This window comes from Balaenoptera ricei, chromosome X (genome assembly GCF_028023285.1).
Source record: "Balaenoptera ricei isolate mBalRic1 chromosome X, mBalRic1.hap2, whole genome shotgun sequence".
NCBI lineage: Eukaryota > Metazoa > Chordata > Mammalia > Artiodactyla > Balaenopteridae > Balaenoptera > Balaenoptera ricei.
In genome coordinates, this window is record NC_082660.1 from 103,431,633 (window position 1) to 103,449,916 (window position 18,284).

At 37.5% G+C, this 18,284-nt stretch overlaps 1 protein-coding gene and 2 pseudogenes across 1 annotated transcript in view; 2 read left to right on the plus strand and 1 right to left on the minus strand.

Annotated features, from left to right (window-relative positions):
• The window catches only part of HTR2C (5-hydroxytryptamine receptor 2C), a 114,096-nt gene that overhangs the window by 41,483 nt on the left and 54,329 nt on the right, over positions 1-18,284 (plus strand). The window lies entirely within an intron of this gene.
• Positions 1,757-11,087, plus strand: LOC132357875 (ferritin light chain-like; annotated as a pseudogene).
• LOC132357443 (mitogen-activated protein kinase 6-like) lies at positions 14,298-16,420 on the minus strand (annotated as a pseudogene).

The following is an 18,284-nucleotide window of genomic DNA, read 5'->3' on the forward strand; positions in this document are numbered from 1 at the left end:
TAATATTCCCATTGCAGGCATTCATTATGAAGATTTAATTCACTGAGAAATATATTAGCATATTAAATCTACAGTTTGTCTATCAAGGCTAAATGTTTTATGTCACTATATTTCTAAATGCATAGTCTGAATAGAAGATAGGAGAGGAGTTATTGCAGGAAGCTTCTTCATGGGAACATTTTTGCTTTCTGGAAAGCTACTATTTGCTCCCAGCATGAGCCTTCGTTAGTCATTTACATGGAATCTATTTATTAACAACCACCGGTTCATGCTCCAAACATTCAAGGTTCCTCGTGGCAAAACAACCATTTCTTCCTAGGGTCACTTTTTTCCCTACTGTCTCTATGCAGCCACAATTTTTTAGATATTTTTAGTCCCACTACCTTCTCTTATGTCCCTTAGTATTCTGTGAATGGTTATTTACTCACCTAAACTGCTTTTCTGTAGAAATCATTATCTAGAGTGGTAGCCATCCCAAAACTCTATGACTCCTTCTTTGGTTACCCCAATTTTGTTCCCCATCCCTTATATGGGTTATACACTTAACAAACCTACATTATTAAAACCGGGCCATATTCTATGAAGACATTGTCTAGTAGCTAAGACAGATCCAGAATGTTTAAAGAGAATGATGAAAATGCCATCTTAAGCCCAAATAAACTGTTAGCGAATTGAAGTAGCTGATACTAATTTCCAATCTTCCCCAGTAATACCGGCTTATAAATTGAATTATTATGCTAAAGAGTGGATATTTTGTTAAGTAAAAGTAAAAAACAACAAATAGTATAATAAGTATTTGAATATTTTTACCAGACAAAATGTCCTTTGATATTTAAGTTTATGATTAACTTTTTTAAACATACTGCAGACTTAGGAAGTCAAAAAGGTCTTTATAGTTTCATCTAATTAAATTCTTTGCACTCATAAAAAGTCATGTCACCCCGTAGATGAAAATCTACCCAAAATCCATCATACACATCCAAAATATATTTCACAATCTCCTTTATTAATGCATGCAAACATTAAAACTACAACCTCGATGATTAAATAATGTCAGAAACAGACTCAAGAAATAAGGATTTCGAGAGGGCTCGCGCCAGGGGGTGCTTCCCAGAGCTTCTGCTGCTAGTGTCCTTGCCCTCGCGGTGGGACACAGCCACCCCCCGCCCCTGCAGGAGACCCTCCAACACTAGCAGGAAGCTTACAAGTTCGCTACCAGCTAAGCAAGGAAGAAACCCATGTATTCACCATTGATACAGAGAACTTTGCCAACAGAAGACTGCATCACCTGAAGATTAACCGAGAGGGCAGAGGGCTTACCATTCAGATGGATCAGTAACTCTGACTCAGTTATAACTTCTCCTCAGAGGTTGAGTTCAGGGCTGTCAGGTCCCTCACCTTGGGCGAAGTCACAGAGAATCTTGGATTGGATTCTGAAGTTGCTAAAGCAAACACCCTGGGTTTTGTTGGCTGTCTGGCTTCAGTCCAATACAAGCACATAGCACCACTGAAGGCAGCCCTGCGCCACGCCGCCACCGCACCTGTAACCATCCAAGGGATCTTGACAGAATCCAGCTGTGGCTCGATGATGATGGATTCGGATGTGAATGCAGTGACCACGGTGCATTCTTCATCAGATCTTTTTGAGAAGACAGATGAGAGGGAACCACTCACCAACGCAGTGCAAAGTGACTCGGCTCTCATCGGAGGAGTAATAGCAGTGGTGATATTCATCATCTTCTCCATCATCGGCACCATGAGCCGCTTCCTTTACCAGCATAAGCAGTCACATCGTACCAACCAGATGAAGGAGAAGGAATATCCGGAAAATTTGGACAGTTCCTTTAGAAATGACACTGATTTTCAAAACACAGTGAGCGAGTGTAAGCAGGAATATTTCATCTGAAAAACTGCAGGGCCACCTCATACTCTTTCTTTGTTGTTCATTTTTGGTTTCTCCTTCTCCCCTTTCTCCTATTTTTTCATTTTGGTCATTCTCTTTCCCTGTTTTCCTTTTATTTTTGGAACACACCTGCATTCACCATAGCATCTATCCCCTCAAACCAGCCCAGAATACCAGGCAGCTATGGCCACTGCCTTCCTCTGTGACAAACTTATCATGGTGAAAACGATCGTTCAAGAGACTGATTACTTTAGACAAGGAAGAGACACATGTGTGCACATGTCCATATTCAGTTCCGTATTTCCACTTTCTAAGATGCAGCCTTCAGTTCTGCAACCATTCAGTCTTGCAGGCTTACCTTGAACCTGAGCTCTGTGACTTCGGCATGAAACAGTCATCCTCAACACCCTCCCCCATTTCATGTCCACCCCGACCAGGGAGCTCAGGGTACCAAAAGAAGATGCTAGGGCCTGGTTTGTGTCAGTGGCACTTTAAAAGGAACAAGAGAGGTTTGTTGTGTGCTAATTTTCCCCCCACAGGAAGCCATTACCCTAACTCATCATCATTGTTCGCTCTGACTCATCCCCTGAGTATTTTCAAATATAGGATTCCTGATAGCCGTGAGCTATTGCTTTGTTCCTTTCTTACCACTCTCTCCCGGGGCTGACACTTTAGAGCAGCACACAATAGCATAAACCTAGGGGAAGCATGGAAAATAGTCGCTTGAAACTAGGAGGTAAAAAGAAAGCTGCTAGGAAGTAGATGTTCTATAACTTAACAAATGCCTCTTCCAGTTTTGTGGGAAATGCTAGCTAGGTTATTCCTGGGATTATTATACTGATATATATATATCAGTATATATATATAATAATATATATTATTATACAGTATAATATATATATATTATACTAATTCCTGGTATTAGTATACTGATATATATATACATACATATATCGTTGCTGCAGCAAAAGCAATTCAAATAAAAGTCTAAATTAGCACTTGGTTCCATGAAAGAGCTTAAACCATCTTAACTCAGCTTTAAGGGAAAACAAAAACAAAGCAAAACAAACAAACAAACAAACAAAAAACTGCATGAAAGCAAAGAAATCCCAAACAGAATTCTTTCCTTCCCTCCACTCACTAAAGATCTGGTGAAGAAACACAGGTTTCACATTTTAGAATAGACATAATAATCCACGTCTGTCCACTGAGCCATTTCTCTAGGAGGTTTAGGATGAACTGATGTATGAGGCATTCTGACTAGCTCCAGGGATCCCCCACTGCTTAATTTGAGAGGAGCTCTTAAGTTCCACAGCACATCACATTTTCAAATCCGCTTCATCCTATGTCTATAAAGGCTCCCACACACTTCTTTCTGCAGGCATAAACTCCCAGACGAGGCAGTGACACATTTCAGGGTATTTGCCCCTTTTGACACAAAAACATCCATGAAACACAGTCATTCCTTCAAGAAGTTATCTTGGGCTCATGCATGAGGTGGTGGTACGAATCCTGGTGATTTTGCTGTAGTGATATTCCTCACTCTTTGCCTCTGGTCCAGCTTCAGGAAAAAGATGAGGGGGAAAGGATATAAATGCTCCAGTAGGCTGTGAATGCGAATAGAATGGTCCACAGATGTGGAAAGTACTTGCTGATTCCCTTTACAAGACAGACTCGATTTGCATCCCATCTTGTTCTCCGTGTGTCTGTCGCTTCTGACTATTTAACACTTTCCTGCATGATAAGGCTCACAAGGAGGAATTCCTCAGCTTCACCCCATTTCAGGTCTATTCCAGGCTTTTCTTTCAGTGTCAGAGCACGTGGGGTAAGGATTTTGTTTGTAATCATATTTCTCAACTTGAAGATGTTGTTCCAAATACACCCTCTCCTTTTAAAAAAAAAAGAAATAAGGATTTGGAAACTCTTGAAGACAAGTTGGTGGAGGAGGCCCATTAATACTGTCATAAATTTCTTCCAGGATAGGATAAAATAGTCGAGCAAAAAACGCTATCCCCATCCTGGAGACTGGTTCATCGGATTGAACCCAAATTCACAAATCTGAAGTACCAAATAACAGTTCAAACATGGAGTATCTGGACAGTCCAAGGAAGCTTTTTGTGCTGGTAGTGACGTAACTTCAGGTGTTTTTGCTAGTCTTGATATTCACTCTCGAGAGAAGATACCACAGGAGAAGATTTTAATGCAGAGAAATCTAGACCTGAGATGAGATATCGAAGACCAAAAGTAGATATTCTGCTTCCACACAACCTATGTCATTCCAGAATGACAAGTTATATCTCTACCAAAGATCTTTTTCTGTAGCAAGAATGTTGGAACCTATGCAGTGAGACCAGCTGCTAAGCAGCTCGGCCACAGAGGGCAAGAGCTGGTTGTTAGAAGCTCCTAGTACACTACTAGGTCTGTCTCTCATTGGTCCAGAATCTGGGTGGGGCTTATTATGTCAATAATCGGAAATTGTGACACCATAGAACACGTAGAGACTGACATCTGTGTTATTAACTGAGCTATGTGAAACATTACATTACAAACAAACATTACTAAGGCAGACTGTAACTTCAAGAAGTTTACAGTATACCAGAAGAGATAAAAAGAAAAATACAGCAAAATATAGATATTAAGATACAGATGTACTCAGGGTACCATGGGAAGATATAGGAAGGAATAATTAACTCTGTATGTTAATTACTAAAACTAAACTAAACTACTAAACTCTGCAGTTTTACAAAGGGCTTCCCAAATGAAGTACTGTCGCAGCTGGGTCTTTATGTGTAGGAGTTTGTCTGGTGGACCAGGAAAAGGATCTGAAGAAGGGGTATTTACAGATGTCATTCTAGGCATTGCAGTCCTTTCCCTAACTAAAATAAAGTTTTACTTATCCTTGCCAGGTTTTCCAGATATACATTCAAAATGTACAAAGGTATGGGAAAATGAAAGTGGAAAAATGGCTAGAGATGGGATTGGAGTAAAAAGCAAAATATTAGATCTCAGAGAAGTAATTCTTCATGACATAGGTATGACCTCTTTACTTAGGTTTTATACTTGATGGGATGAGGAAATATCTGGGCAGGAACACTTGTAAACCATAACTAATGTTGTATTTCTTAGAAAGCTAAGCAAAATTAACTATTTAATGAAATCCTATAGATTTATTTTTATAATGCATGTACTATTCTTAGTGACTTTCCTGTGAAGTCGTGGAACCTAAAACTATACCTAGTCAGTGCTACAAATTTGTAGGACAACAGACCATTTTATATGATTAATTAGCAGGAAGTTAAAATGTGACTTGAGTACTAAGAATATACAGTAATATTAGGTAATCAACATCTAAAATGTTATGCAGGTGTTAATACCACGACAATATAATAACAAAACATAAATTCTCCTCATCCAAAATGGAGCCATGCATTGTTCAAATTACTGGCTGAAAGAAATCTTGTGTTCATCAAGTTCCACAAAGAAAATTATATAATAAATAGTATTCTGTTTTGTAAACAGTCCTTTCCCTAACTAAAATAAAGTTTTACTTATCCTTGCCAGGTTTTCCAAAGAATACAGTCAGCCCTTTGTATCTGCGGGTTCTTCATCTGCAGATTCAACCAACCACAGGTCAAAAAAAAAAAAAAAAAAAAAAAAAATTCCAGAAAATTCCAAAAAGCAAAACTTGAATTTGCCACACAACTGCAACTAGTTACATAGCAACTACATTGTATTTATAACTATTTACATAGCATTTACGTTGTATTAGGTATTACAACTAAACTAGATATGATTTATGCATTCGGGAGGATTATATGCAAATACTACACCATTTTATGTAAGCGACTTGAGCATCCGCCCAGAGTCCTGGAACCAATCTGAATCCCACCCCCAATACCGAGGAATGACTGTGTTAACTAGTAGAGTGCTTTTTCTATAAGTCTTTCATTTTTATCTGCTTCTACTTAATAGCACTGCCCTATTTTGAGCTATTTGACCATAAATTTCCATTCTGTCTCCTTTCAAAATCAATTTGTAATGTTTAGGAGGGCTAAAGAGATATTCGGATGATGACTTGAAAAAGATATTCTACATCAGGCAATCAGGCCCACCTTTCTCCTTGATACTTTTCCTCAACCCTAAGCTAAAACTAAAAGAATAGCTTTTACCTTAAAGCACCTTAAAGTATCAGAATATGTAAAAATGCTGGAAACTGGTCTTAGCATTTCACACAAGTCCTATCAAATCAAACAAAAAGAAATCTAAAACCCTACCAGAAATTAATAAAGAGTATTGGATTCATGGTAGAACTTGTAAATGTTTATAAAAACTACGATGATGTGACTAGAATGAGAAACAATACTAAAGTTTGTCAACCCAAAGGACCACAAACTATAAAGAGGCCAAAAGGCAGTTTATTTGGGGTCTTAGAATTGCTATTCTGGGATCACAGATTCCAGAGGAACACAGAATAGTGTCCCATCAGAGGAAATGGATAGGGGTTTTTACGGGAAAAAGCGGGAAGCTCACGCAGGCTTACATTACACAAGTTGTTTCCCAAGAATGTGGATTGGAGGATAAATTTGTTCTATAAATACAACTGGGTTATTGAGCATATCTCATCTATTACTACGGAAAGGTATGTTTTCTCTAGTTCAGAAAAAGTACAGTTCTCAGCATTTTTCTTTCCTTTTGGCAGCTCAGCAACTATTCAGCAGTTTTATTTAGACTGTTCAGCAAAAGTTCAGCATAAGCAGTGAACATGGAGGTCCTCGGGTCACGTCTCAGTCATTCCTGACCGTGCTCCTTTCACATGTTCAACCTAAGTTCTATCTCCTCGGTTAGGATGGAAAAGTGGTAAAAGGAGATCTTGACTCACTCTCAGTCTTGCTTTCCAACTTCCTGATATGACAAGGGAAGCTGGAAGACTAGAAAATCTGCATTAATCTAAAAAACTGGCAGTAGAGAAAGTACAGAATACTATATCGTTGGCATATATACGCCAAATGTGGGAATAAACATTTTTTAAAGCACATTACTGTAAATTCACAGAGCCACATGATTTTTATAGCTACTCTTATAATTTGACAAAAATTAAGAGCGGGTCTACTGTAATCAACTTCCTACATCTCAATATAAAGTTCTTCCTTCCAGCTCTGTAACTCCTTCATTCACAAATATTGTGTTCTATGACATCATTGCAGATCTCCTTGACTTTTTGTCCAACTCTCTTGCTTCCTCCAAACTTCACTTTCTTCCCTTTCCAGCCTTCTCTGAGAAGACATACCTTATAAACCTGGGGAGAGTTAAGTTTATCATACTCAGTATTTCCAGAATATCATGTGCACTGCCTCTGTCATGGCACTTAACTCACTGTAGTGAAATTTTTGTTTGCATGTTTGTCTCTCCATTATACAGTGACTCCCTAGTTATTAACATAGAAAAATTCTCAATGAAACACAATACAAATTGAATTAACAGGGTGAAGTCATGGCTTTTAATATGTATATTCAAATCCAAATTATCAACTGCATCACTTTCAGTGTTAATATCACCAAACCTCAGGGGTTTTTGGCTTTGATCTGTAACTAATTTATAAGGTTATTGTGATGCATAAATGATATAATCTGTAAAGTTTCCTGGAAAAAAAATATACCTAACTAATGCTAGTTTCTTTTTATATAATGAATTTAAGGATTTTTAAACATATTATGAAATATATAAATATGGCATTGCAATAGGTTAAACACAGTAAACTATAATTAATTCTGGTAGAGCCTGAAAATCATTTAATAAACTTCAATGCATATTTCTAATAAACATTTTTCAAAGATGGAAATAGAAAAGTCATTTCTTAATATATTCTAAGTCAACAGCCAGTATAATAATAATGTGTGGATGTAGGATTAAACATATAAAAACATTTTTTAAAAAGTTAAAAGTACAGCAATAGGTCATACTATTTATGATAGATGAGACATCAAAATCAATGATAAAAGAAAACATGTTAGATAAATTTAGATTCTCGCCTCATTTCACACAAGAAAATAAATTCTAGGAAGATTAAAAAGTTGACTATTTAAAACCTATCCAAGTAAACACAAGAAGAAATTGAAAAGGATATTTAGCCAACTATTGGATATTTACCTAACATCTAAGACAAGGAAACCATAGGTGATTACACAAATGAGAAGACTGAGAGATTTGGCTACATAAAAATATAACATTTCTGACTATGGCAACATTTTTTTAAAATGTAAAGTAGAACATAACTAATTATCAGAGAAATGCAAATCAAAACTACAATCAGGTATTGCCTCACACTGGTCAGAATGGCTATCATCAAAAAGACTACAAACAATAAATGCTGGAGAGGGTGTGGAGAAAAGGGAACCCTCTTGCACTGTTGCTGGGAATGTAAATTGGTACAACCACTAGGGAGAACAGTATGGAGGTTCCTTTAAAAACTAAAAATAGAAATACCATATGATCCAGCAATCCCAATCCTGGGCAGATATCCGGAGAAACCATAAATCGAAAAGATACATGCACCCCAATGTTCACTGCAGCACTATTTACAATAGCCAAGACATGGTAGCAAACTAAATGTCCTTTGCCAGAGGAACGGATAAAGATATGGTATATATATATATATATATATATATATATATATATATATATATATACAATTGAATATTCCTCAGCCATAAAAAAAGAACAGAATAATGCCATTTGCAGCAACACAGACCTAGAGATTATCATATTAAGTGAAGTCAGACAGAGAATGACAAATATATATCACTCATATGTGGAATCTAATTTTAAAAATGATACAAATGAACTTATTTACAAAAGAGAAACAGACTTACAGATATCGAAAACAAACTTATGGTTACCAAAAGGGAGAAACATCGTGGGGAGGGATAAATCAGGAGCTTGGGATTAACATACACACACCACTATATATAAGATAGATAACCAACAAGGCCCTACTGTATAGCACAGGGAACTCTACTCAATATTCTGTGATAACCTATATGAGAAAAGAATATGAAAAAGAATAAATATATGCATATGTATAACTGAATCACTTTGCTGTACATTTGAAACACAACATTGTAAATCAACTATACTCCAATAAAATTTTTTAAAAAACATAAAGTAGACTGGGATAAAATAATTGCAGCAAGAAACAAACATAACCAAAATTACAAGATAAAGCAACGACTGACATAAAATATTTGTCTCAAATATTTAACAATTGTGTTAAAATACTATATTATAAAATACACCTATAGGTTTACTTAGAAGAACAGTGTATAATGCATCCCTTAGATACTGGGAAATGAATATGAACATGATGTTTCCATATTCTCATTCATACTTCTATTCACAATCACCATTTCCATTCTGTGTATTAGTAATATGATCTCAGTGTGCAAAATTTTCTACAATTTCTAAACTGTGTGAGATTATAAAATTTTAAGATGTGTTTATAACACAAAGATTATATGTGGATATCAGTCTTTAGTCCTTCCAAAATTCTCTCTTCCTTAAAAGCAACAAGAAATTTTACAAAAATTGTCAGAATCAACTAATTCAGGACTCTGGAAGTTATTTAAAAGCTCAAAGCAATCCAGGGAGTGTTTATTCAAAAAAAATGACTGAATTTTGGTAAGAACAACAGTCTGTAGCATTTTAACTTGCCCTATTTCATTACCCCTCTCAGGCTCCGGGGTAGCCTTGAAAACCAAGAGCCTGCAATCTCAGTGCAAACTAGCAGCCCAATACCTACCAGAGGGAACAGAGCTAGCACACTCCTTCAGAGCCTCATTTCCAGAGAATTGTCATTATTTGACATGTCTGGTGGTCCCCTGGAAGAATTAACACCAATTCTTCAAAAACTTTTTCAAAAATTTTTTAAAAAAGAGGAATTCTTCCCTACTCTTTTTTATGAGACTGATAATATCCTGATACCAAAACCAGACAAAAATAGCATAAGGGAAAAAACTATATAAATCAATATCCTGTAGGAATATAGATGCAAACATCCTCAACGAAATACTAGCAAATATATGAAAAAGGTTGGACACGAATAAAATGGGTATTGGGCTTCCCTGGTGGCGCAGTGGTTGAGAATCTGCCTGCCAATGCAGGGGACACGGGTTCGAGCCCTGGTCTGGGAAGATCCCACATGCCGCGGAGCAACTGGGCCCGTGAGCCACAACTACTGAGCCTGCGCGTCTGGAGCCTGTGCTCCGCAACGGGAGGGGCCGCGACAGTGAGAGGCCCGCGCACCGCGATGACGAGTGGCCCCCGCTTGCCGCAACTAGAGAAAGCCCTCGCACAGAAACGAAGACCCAACACAGCCATAAATAAATTTTAAAAAATAATAATAATAAAAATAATAAAATGGGTATTATCCCAGAAATGCAAAGTTGGGGCAGGGCGCTCAGCCATCCCCCGGGTCTGTCTTTTGCTTCAACAGTGTTTGGGCAGAACAGACCCAGGGACGCCCCTTGCTCCAGCTTCCAACCACCCTCCAACCACCCTCCAACCTTTTTTCCAGTCGCAACTTTTGGAATCAGCCACTCAGCCATCCTCAGCTTTCGGACCCAGCCAACGCCATTTTTGGAGCTTAACTCCGTATTACCGATTAACCACAAGCTCCCAGATTCCTCAGAATTATTCCACTGAGGTGGAGGCTGCCATCAACCGCCCAGTTGACATGCATCTGGGTCCTCCTACACCTACCTCTCTCTGGGCTTCTATTTCCACCACGAGGATGTGGCTCTGGAGAGCGTGGGCCACTTTTTCTGCGAATTGGCCGAGGAGAAGCACGAGGGCACGCGTCTCTTGAAAATGCAAAACCAGCGCAGCAGCCGCACCCTCTTCCAGGACGTGCAGAAGCCGTCCCAAGATGACTGGGGTAACACTCGGGACGCTATGGAAGTCGCCATTCTCATGGAGAAGAACCTGAGCCAGGCCCTTGCGGACCCGCAGGCCCTGGGTTCTGCCGGCGCAGACACGCACCCCTGTGACTTCCTGGAGAGCCGCTTCCGGCAGGAGCAGCTGAAACTCATCAAGAAGATGGCGACCACCTGACTAACCTCCGCAGGCTGGCTGGTCCCAGGCTGGGCTCGGCCAGTACCTCATTGAAAAGCTCACCCTCAAGCACAACTAGGAGCCTCCAGAGCCCAGAAGCCTTTGAGGAGCCCCCCTGGTGTCAGGGCTTCTGCCTGAAGCCCCTCTCTGCAGCCACTAGGCAGCTTTTTAACCACCCTGGAGCCCTCTCCCAAGCCTTGGACCAAATGGAAACAATAAAGCTTTTTGCAGCTAAAAAAAAAAAAAAAAAAAAAAAGCAAAGTTGGTTCAACCTGTGAAAATCAATCAATATAATGCCCCTTATTAACAGAATAAAGGGAAAAGCACTACCTGATTACCTTAATAGACTCAAAAAAGCATTTGACAAAATCCAACCCCGTTTTGTGATTAAAAACAGCAAACTAGAAATAGAAGGGAACTTCCTCAGCCTGATCAAGAACTTTGTGTAAAAGTGAAGGATACATGAATATGAGTTTGTTGTGTTCATTTGAATTACAGAGCTTTGATTCCTATTGAAAATAGAGGATCTCAGTACCTAATGAAATGAAACTTCAAATGTTCAAATTCACCATGAAATTTTCTTAGTGGCTTGGGTGAAATGCTGTTTAAATTCCTTTCTCTTTTGAATACTAATGTCCTTCAAAAATCTAATAACTATCCTTACTAAAGGTTTCTGCTTATCTGATGCAGCAAAGCAGAAACCTTTTTCGAGTGCCTGGATTATTTTTCAATTCCCAACCTGACCCTAATATATAGAGAATTAGCTCTATCCCTGATAATTCCAAGCAGCAACATTGAATATAATACTGAATCATCTTTACAATAGCCAGGTCATGGAAACAACATAAATGCCCATCGACAGATGAATGGATAAAGAAGATATGGTACATATATACAATGAACTATTACTCAGCCATAAAAAGGAATGAAATTGGGTCATTTGTAGAGACGTGGATGGACCTAGAGACTGTCATACAGAGTGAAGTAAGTCAGAAAGAGAAAAACAAATATCATATATTAACGCATATATGTGGAATCTAGAAAAATGGTACAGATGAACCGGTTTATATGAACCGGTTATTTCTGCAAGGCAGAAATAGAGACACAGATGTAGAGAACAAATGTATGGACACCAAGGGGGGGAAAGCTGGGGGGGGGAGGGTTGGTGGGATGAATTGGGAGATTGGAGTTGACATATATACACTAACATGTATAAAATACATAACTAATAAGAACCTGCTGTATAAAAAAATAAAATAAAATTCAAAAAAAAGTATTTAGCTCTGAAGCAAAAAAAAAAGATATTTTAAGAATAAAGTTGTATTACTAAAAAAAAAAAAAAATACTGAATCATCTCCATCAATCCTCAACCACACCTCAGTTCCCCCTTCCTAGCCCTCGAGGTCAGGTGTTGGCTAACTACATCCATGTGCCAAATCCTGCTGACTACTGGTATTGATAAATAAAGTTTTCCCGGAATACAGTCACACCCATTCTTTCAAGGATCGCCTATGGCTGCTTTCAACCTACAAAAGTACAGTTGAGTAGCTGCGAAGACTAAAATATATATTACTTAGCCCTTTACAGAAAATGTTTGCCATTCTCTGGTTTAAGATGCCGTTTGAAAATCCCAAGTCTTTCCTTGTTCGTTTTTTGGTTTTGTTTTGTTTTTCCATTGGCTTTCTTCTCTCTTAATTGCTGTATGTGAAAAAAAATTAAATGCCCTTCTACTCCATGTGTGCTTTTCTTTTGTCCAGTTTATTTATTTAATTAGCTTTTCATCTTATAATATTTCTCACTATACTATAAAATCATGAGAACAAGTATAATGTTTGCCTTCTGTATCATTATCTCCATCTACCTACTATATATTAAGAACTTAATATTTATTAAATACATAAATCAATGCCACATCAGTAAAACACCTTAAACTTATTTTGGAACAGGGAAGAGAATAAATCCATAAATTAATAAAATATACCAGTTCTCCTAAAATTCATTTCAATATATTTCTACCATATTAACAATTCATACTAATAATTTCAGTAATGTATTACTCTGAAAAGAACATGCCTATTATACAATGTAGTAGTTACTTCAATACTTGGCTCCTGAAACATATTGTCACTGGTTTTGTGGGGTTTTTTGTTTTATTTTTACATTTAACCTAATTTTATTCATGCTTGCCTTGGGATGGGGAACAGGTCATTCAGTAAAAACATACAGTAGAAACAAAATATGTCTTATCATGTACAGCTTTTAAACTACAATAATTATGTACCTTAATTACTTCCATGCACACACGTCTAACATTACAGTTTTCTTTTTAAATAAACACAATTAAGACTTCTAGGAGCATTTTATAATAAAGTAATTCCTAATTTTTCTTTGTAGATAGATCAAGTACCTCCAAAATACAAATTCCTATACACAGTGAGCGCTTTACTTAAAATGAATACTTAAGTAAATTAAGTACATGGACAGCCTTAGGATAAACTGACATATATTCAGCTAAGTAGACAACAAACCATAGTGCCAAATGGTAAAAGTGTATTTGCAAATAAATTTCAAAAACTAAGTTAACTTTTTAGAATTAAATACAGAAAATATATTGATTTGCTAAAATAAATAAGATGTGATGTAGTAACACTTCACTATAAAGAATGCATACCAGAACAGTTATAAACGGTGAGTGAATCTTATTAAGAATAGTTTACTGCACTGGCTAAATAGAAGAGCATATTGTGAAGCAGTATGGGTGGTATATGTTTTGCCACATACTTCTGTTACCTTGAGGTAGATAACACATGTGTACCAAATTCGGCATTCATTTTCAGTTGCTGCTGGTATCATGTGTTTTTAAGAAATGTGTACAGTATGAAAAACTTGAAAATACTCAAGAATGAAAAATATTTTAAGAAAAAAATAGATATTTTCATGCAATTATGTACAGTCTCACTGTGTAAATTTCAAGGCAAGATTTTTGTTTCCTGTAAAGCAGATCATTGTTCTATGAGAGAATGTTTTTTACTTGTCTTAGTGCATTTCTTTTGTCTCCTCCCGCATTGCATTATTTTGCTCTATTCTTTATTTTTGTGTGCAAATGACATGCCAGTTAAAATGAAAACCATCTCACATGTGGAAAAAAGTCTGGATTTTAAAAACCAAGAAAAAAATCCTTTCTAAATGACACCATCTGATTCAAGTAAAAAAATGACTTAAACATTAGGAATAACAAAGACAAAACACATTTCATGAAGAATACAAAAAGAAATGTCTGCTGAGTGTTTTAATTCAGATGCTTCAGAATGCTGCTGTATGTTTTATGAGAAATCTGAGGGGAAGATTTCATAGCAGGAGGTGTTAATGCGGCCTGTATTGACTTAAGTGGTGACCCGACTGGACTGTGAAACTGTGGGATGCCTATGGGTTCAAGCTTCTTGTTAAAGAGGAACTCCCCACTGTTGTTCAGAAATCCTTCCTCACTTCCTCTCTCCCCAAGCTTCCCATCCTCTACCGGCTCAGTTTCTAGCATTTCAATATCTTCTTCCTTGCTAAAGAACTTGTCCAGGTAACTGAGGTAAGTGTTTTCCTTTTCAATTTGCTCATCCTTCCTTACCTCACAACAAAACTGACTTATGAGAAAACAGTCCTCCCCATCACCCACAAACTGGCTATCCCAAGAAGACTGGTACAAGCCTTCTAACTGAGCCAAATTGGCCATTCCTTTTTCCTGTTTTTCTCGGCTTACTGACTTTGATATCAAACTTTTCAATTCTAGTTGGGACACTGAGCTATTCAAGTCATTTAATTTGTCATCAACAGCAGTAGGCTCATGTTGTGAACTAAGTTGAATAGTTCCTGCAATAAAGAAATCGAAATCAAATCCCTGATTCTTTTCCCTTTCTTTTTCAGCTACTTGCTGTGATGCTATTGGACTTTAACCAATCCATTCCTTTCACATTTTGACTTGCCTTTCTTATCAGATTTTTCTTTGCTTTGTTCTTTCTGATAAGCGTGGGTTCATAGTAATGATTAACTTCACTCTCTCTCCAAACTAAGTTATCTAAGAATGATGATGACCTCGTTTTGTAGTTACCAGTATGGCTACACTCCAGATCACAATATTTGTTTTCATGATGATCTGAGTATTGCCAACAAGGCTCAGTAGAGTAATTGGTGTCAAAAGCAGGATCCTCCAAATACTTTTCACTATCTCCATCCAAATATTTTCGAGATCAACTTGTACTTCTTCTTCATCAGTGACGTCGGACAGAGCTCTTGGGTCAAGCTGAACTTCATCAATATCAAAGTTGTTACGTATAGGCCAATCATGCTCTGAAAATTGACAATCATGGTACCCTTCCCAGTTATAAATGTGACTATGAGTTTCATCCATAAGCAAAATATCATCAACTTCATCTTTAATATGAAAAGGATGACCTGAAATTGGCTCATCCATTGGAAAAGAATAAATGCTCATGTAAGGATGAGAAAGCACTTCTTCTGCTGTCAACCGATCCATGGGGCTAAATGTCAAAATTTGTTCCAGGAAATCTAGTGCTTCTCGACTGATTCCAGGAAGCAGCTGAGTTAAGGGTTTGTGTGGCTCAGTCATGTCATTTCTAATGTAAACTGGAATTATGCTGAGAAGCTCCTGTCAATCTTCCTCATGTACAACAGGAATAGACTCTAAAATCAGCTGCATCTGTTCAAGTTCATGTGTACCTGCAAAGAGGGTTTTACCAGGCAGCATTTCAGCAAAGATGCAGCCTGCAGCCCACATGTCAATGGCTTTAGTATAATTATTAGGAGAAAGTAAAAGAGGTGGGGATCTGTACCATTTAGGAACCAGTCCTTCAGAAAGATGACCTTTATGGGAATAATGGTGATCCATGATCCGTGCAAGACCAAAGTCACCTATTTTCAGCACCAAGTCTTCAGTATTAATGAAAAGATTAGCTGGTTTGAGATCTCTGTGCAGTACGTTTGCTGAGTGAACATATTTGAGCCCACGTAGCAGCTGATACATGAAAAGCCTGGCATGCTCTTTCAGTAACGGGTCCTGCTCCAGCACATTAGCCAAGTCTGCCTCCATGTACTCCTGAACAATGTAAACACTGTTCAGTTTGGCAAGAGAGCCCACATCACCTGTTAACGGGCTTCCACTAGGACCAAGAATTTCAAACACCTTCACAATGTTATCATGGTCAAGTCTAAGAATTTTGATTTCACGTAGAGCATGTTTGACACTCTGGGGATCAGTAAGGACAATTTTCTTGATGGCTACTCTTTTGTCACAGTCATTGTCTACAGCAGAAAAAAACCAAGCCATTGCCTCCACAACCCAATGGTTTTAAGTCCATATACCTAGAGCCCAGATTTCATGAGACTTTCAACTTTCTCTGCCATTTTGAAACCCTTACTATTGCCTCTTCCTTTCAAATTGTTGAACTTGTGTAAATAAGGAAGAAAATTGGCATCAAAAGGAAAGATCTTTCAAAAAGGTAGAAAAAATAATAATTTTGCTTCCACAGCAAGGTGGTTTCATTGCATATGCCAACCAGGCCTGTTGAGTTCCCCTTAGATTTAAATCTCAAAAAGCTCTGCTCATACTGAGAATTAAAAAGATTGCAGTACTCATAGGTGACGAAAGGGGCAGCAACTCTGCAGACATTTAAAGAAAACACTCAAGAAACTCAAACGGAATGAAATGACATACTATGCACTCAGATTTACTGTGCTGAAGGATTTAACATTTAACAGAAATGTGAATAAATATGCACACAACAGGCTTCTATGAACATTCTACTCACAGTGCAGATACATTCAGTGTTGGACTGGTCCTGAGCAGCAGCATTCTAAGGTGCTGGTAAGCACTATTTCCGTTTTGCTTCTTTTCTTCCTTTGTTGCTGTATATTTCAACAGGAAGCCCTGGGGGCGGTTGGTTAACAAGATGTCTTTTGTTAGTGACCAGGTGGCTCCAGCTCACCACAATCACGATCAAACCTACCGTCCATCTTACTCTGGTACAACGGGACTTCTCCGACTCATCGAGGGAGTGCGGGGCCCACGGACAGCCCCCAGTGTCGGCTCAGGTCTCCGGCTGTGCTGGCGGCAGCGGCGTCTCCGAGGCGCGGTTTTGTGTTATTTTAAAGCAAATTTGTGAACGTTTTAGGGAAATTTTTTAAATGGCAATATTTTGATTGTAAACCACAACTTTATAAGTCATATATATGTAAAATATAGTTTGTTTTTATCTATGAAATTGTATGTCAATATTGCTTTCTTTTCCCCTTTAAGAAGCTTTAGAAGGAGTTTCTGTTTTCTGTTAATTAAAATTTCACAGTAACTTTTAATCTATTCTCATTATTCTGCAGAGTAAACTGTTTGAACAGAGAATAAATAAAAACCAAAAAGCTTTACTAAAACTTAGGATGTGGGGATGTTTGAAAATTGGGCATATGAAAGGCAGTGAATAAGTATTGGTTTCAACCTATGATGTAAAAGAAGGGAGGTCATGGGGGCATTCAAGGTTAATACCTGGAGTTCACTTGGAGATGTATTGAATATTTTTAAGCCTTGGGTATTTACTGCAAGTAATCAAAAGGATCACTAACTAGAGAAAGCAGATATGAGTATGGGTTACAAATTCACAAACAGCAGTTACTAGGGTGCTCTAATTAAGGCTGTAGATGGTGTCTCTTTGACGTAGCTACTTTGAGTGTTCTAAAATCATGATTGCTACTCAATGCTTTAAGAAATCTGCCTGATACCTGGCAGCATGTTGTTGACACTAGTATCAGTAGCTATTAATTTAGACTTGACTAGATTTTTAGTAAATATTAGTATATAAATTTAAGATAAAAGTAAATTGATTTTACGGGTTTTGTCCTATATCTTTAGTTTAAATATATTGTAGAAAATGTATCCCCCCAAATAGTAAATTAACCAGTAGCCACCAAAAAAGTTAGAAACATTGATCTAAAAATTTCAAATGATAAATTGTTCAGTCAGGGATAAGTTATTCATTACTTGGAATACTAATCTTTAATAAAATGTGCATTTTAGTATTTATGAATATGTTATTAGAGATTTAAAGGATTATTATAAAAAAGCATGATTCAAAAGAACATTTTAGGTTTACTTTGGTCTTTAGTGAACATTAGAATGATGGGGTGGTCATCGTATTTATCATTCAAGTACTTAGGAGAATTACCAAAATTTAATCCTGCTAGTATCAGCAAGACTTGATAAATTATGAATCAGATACTT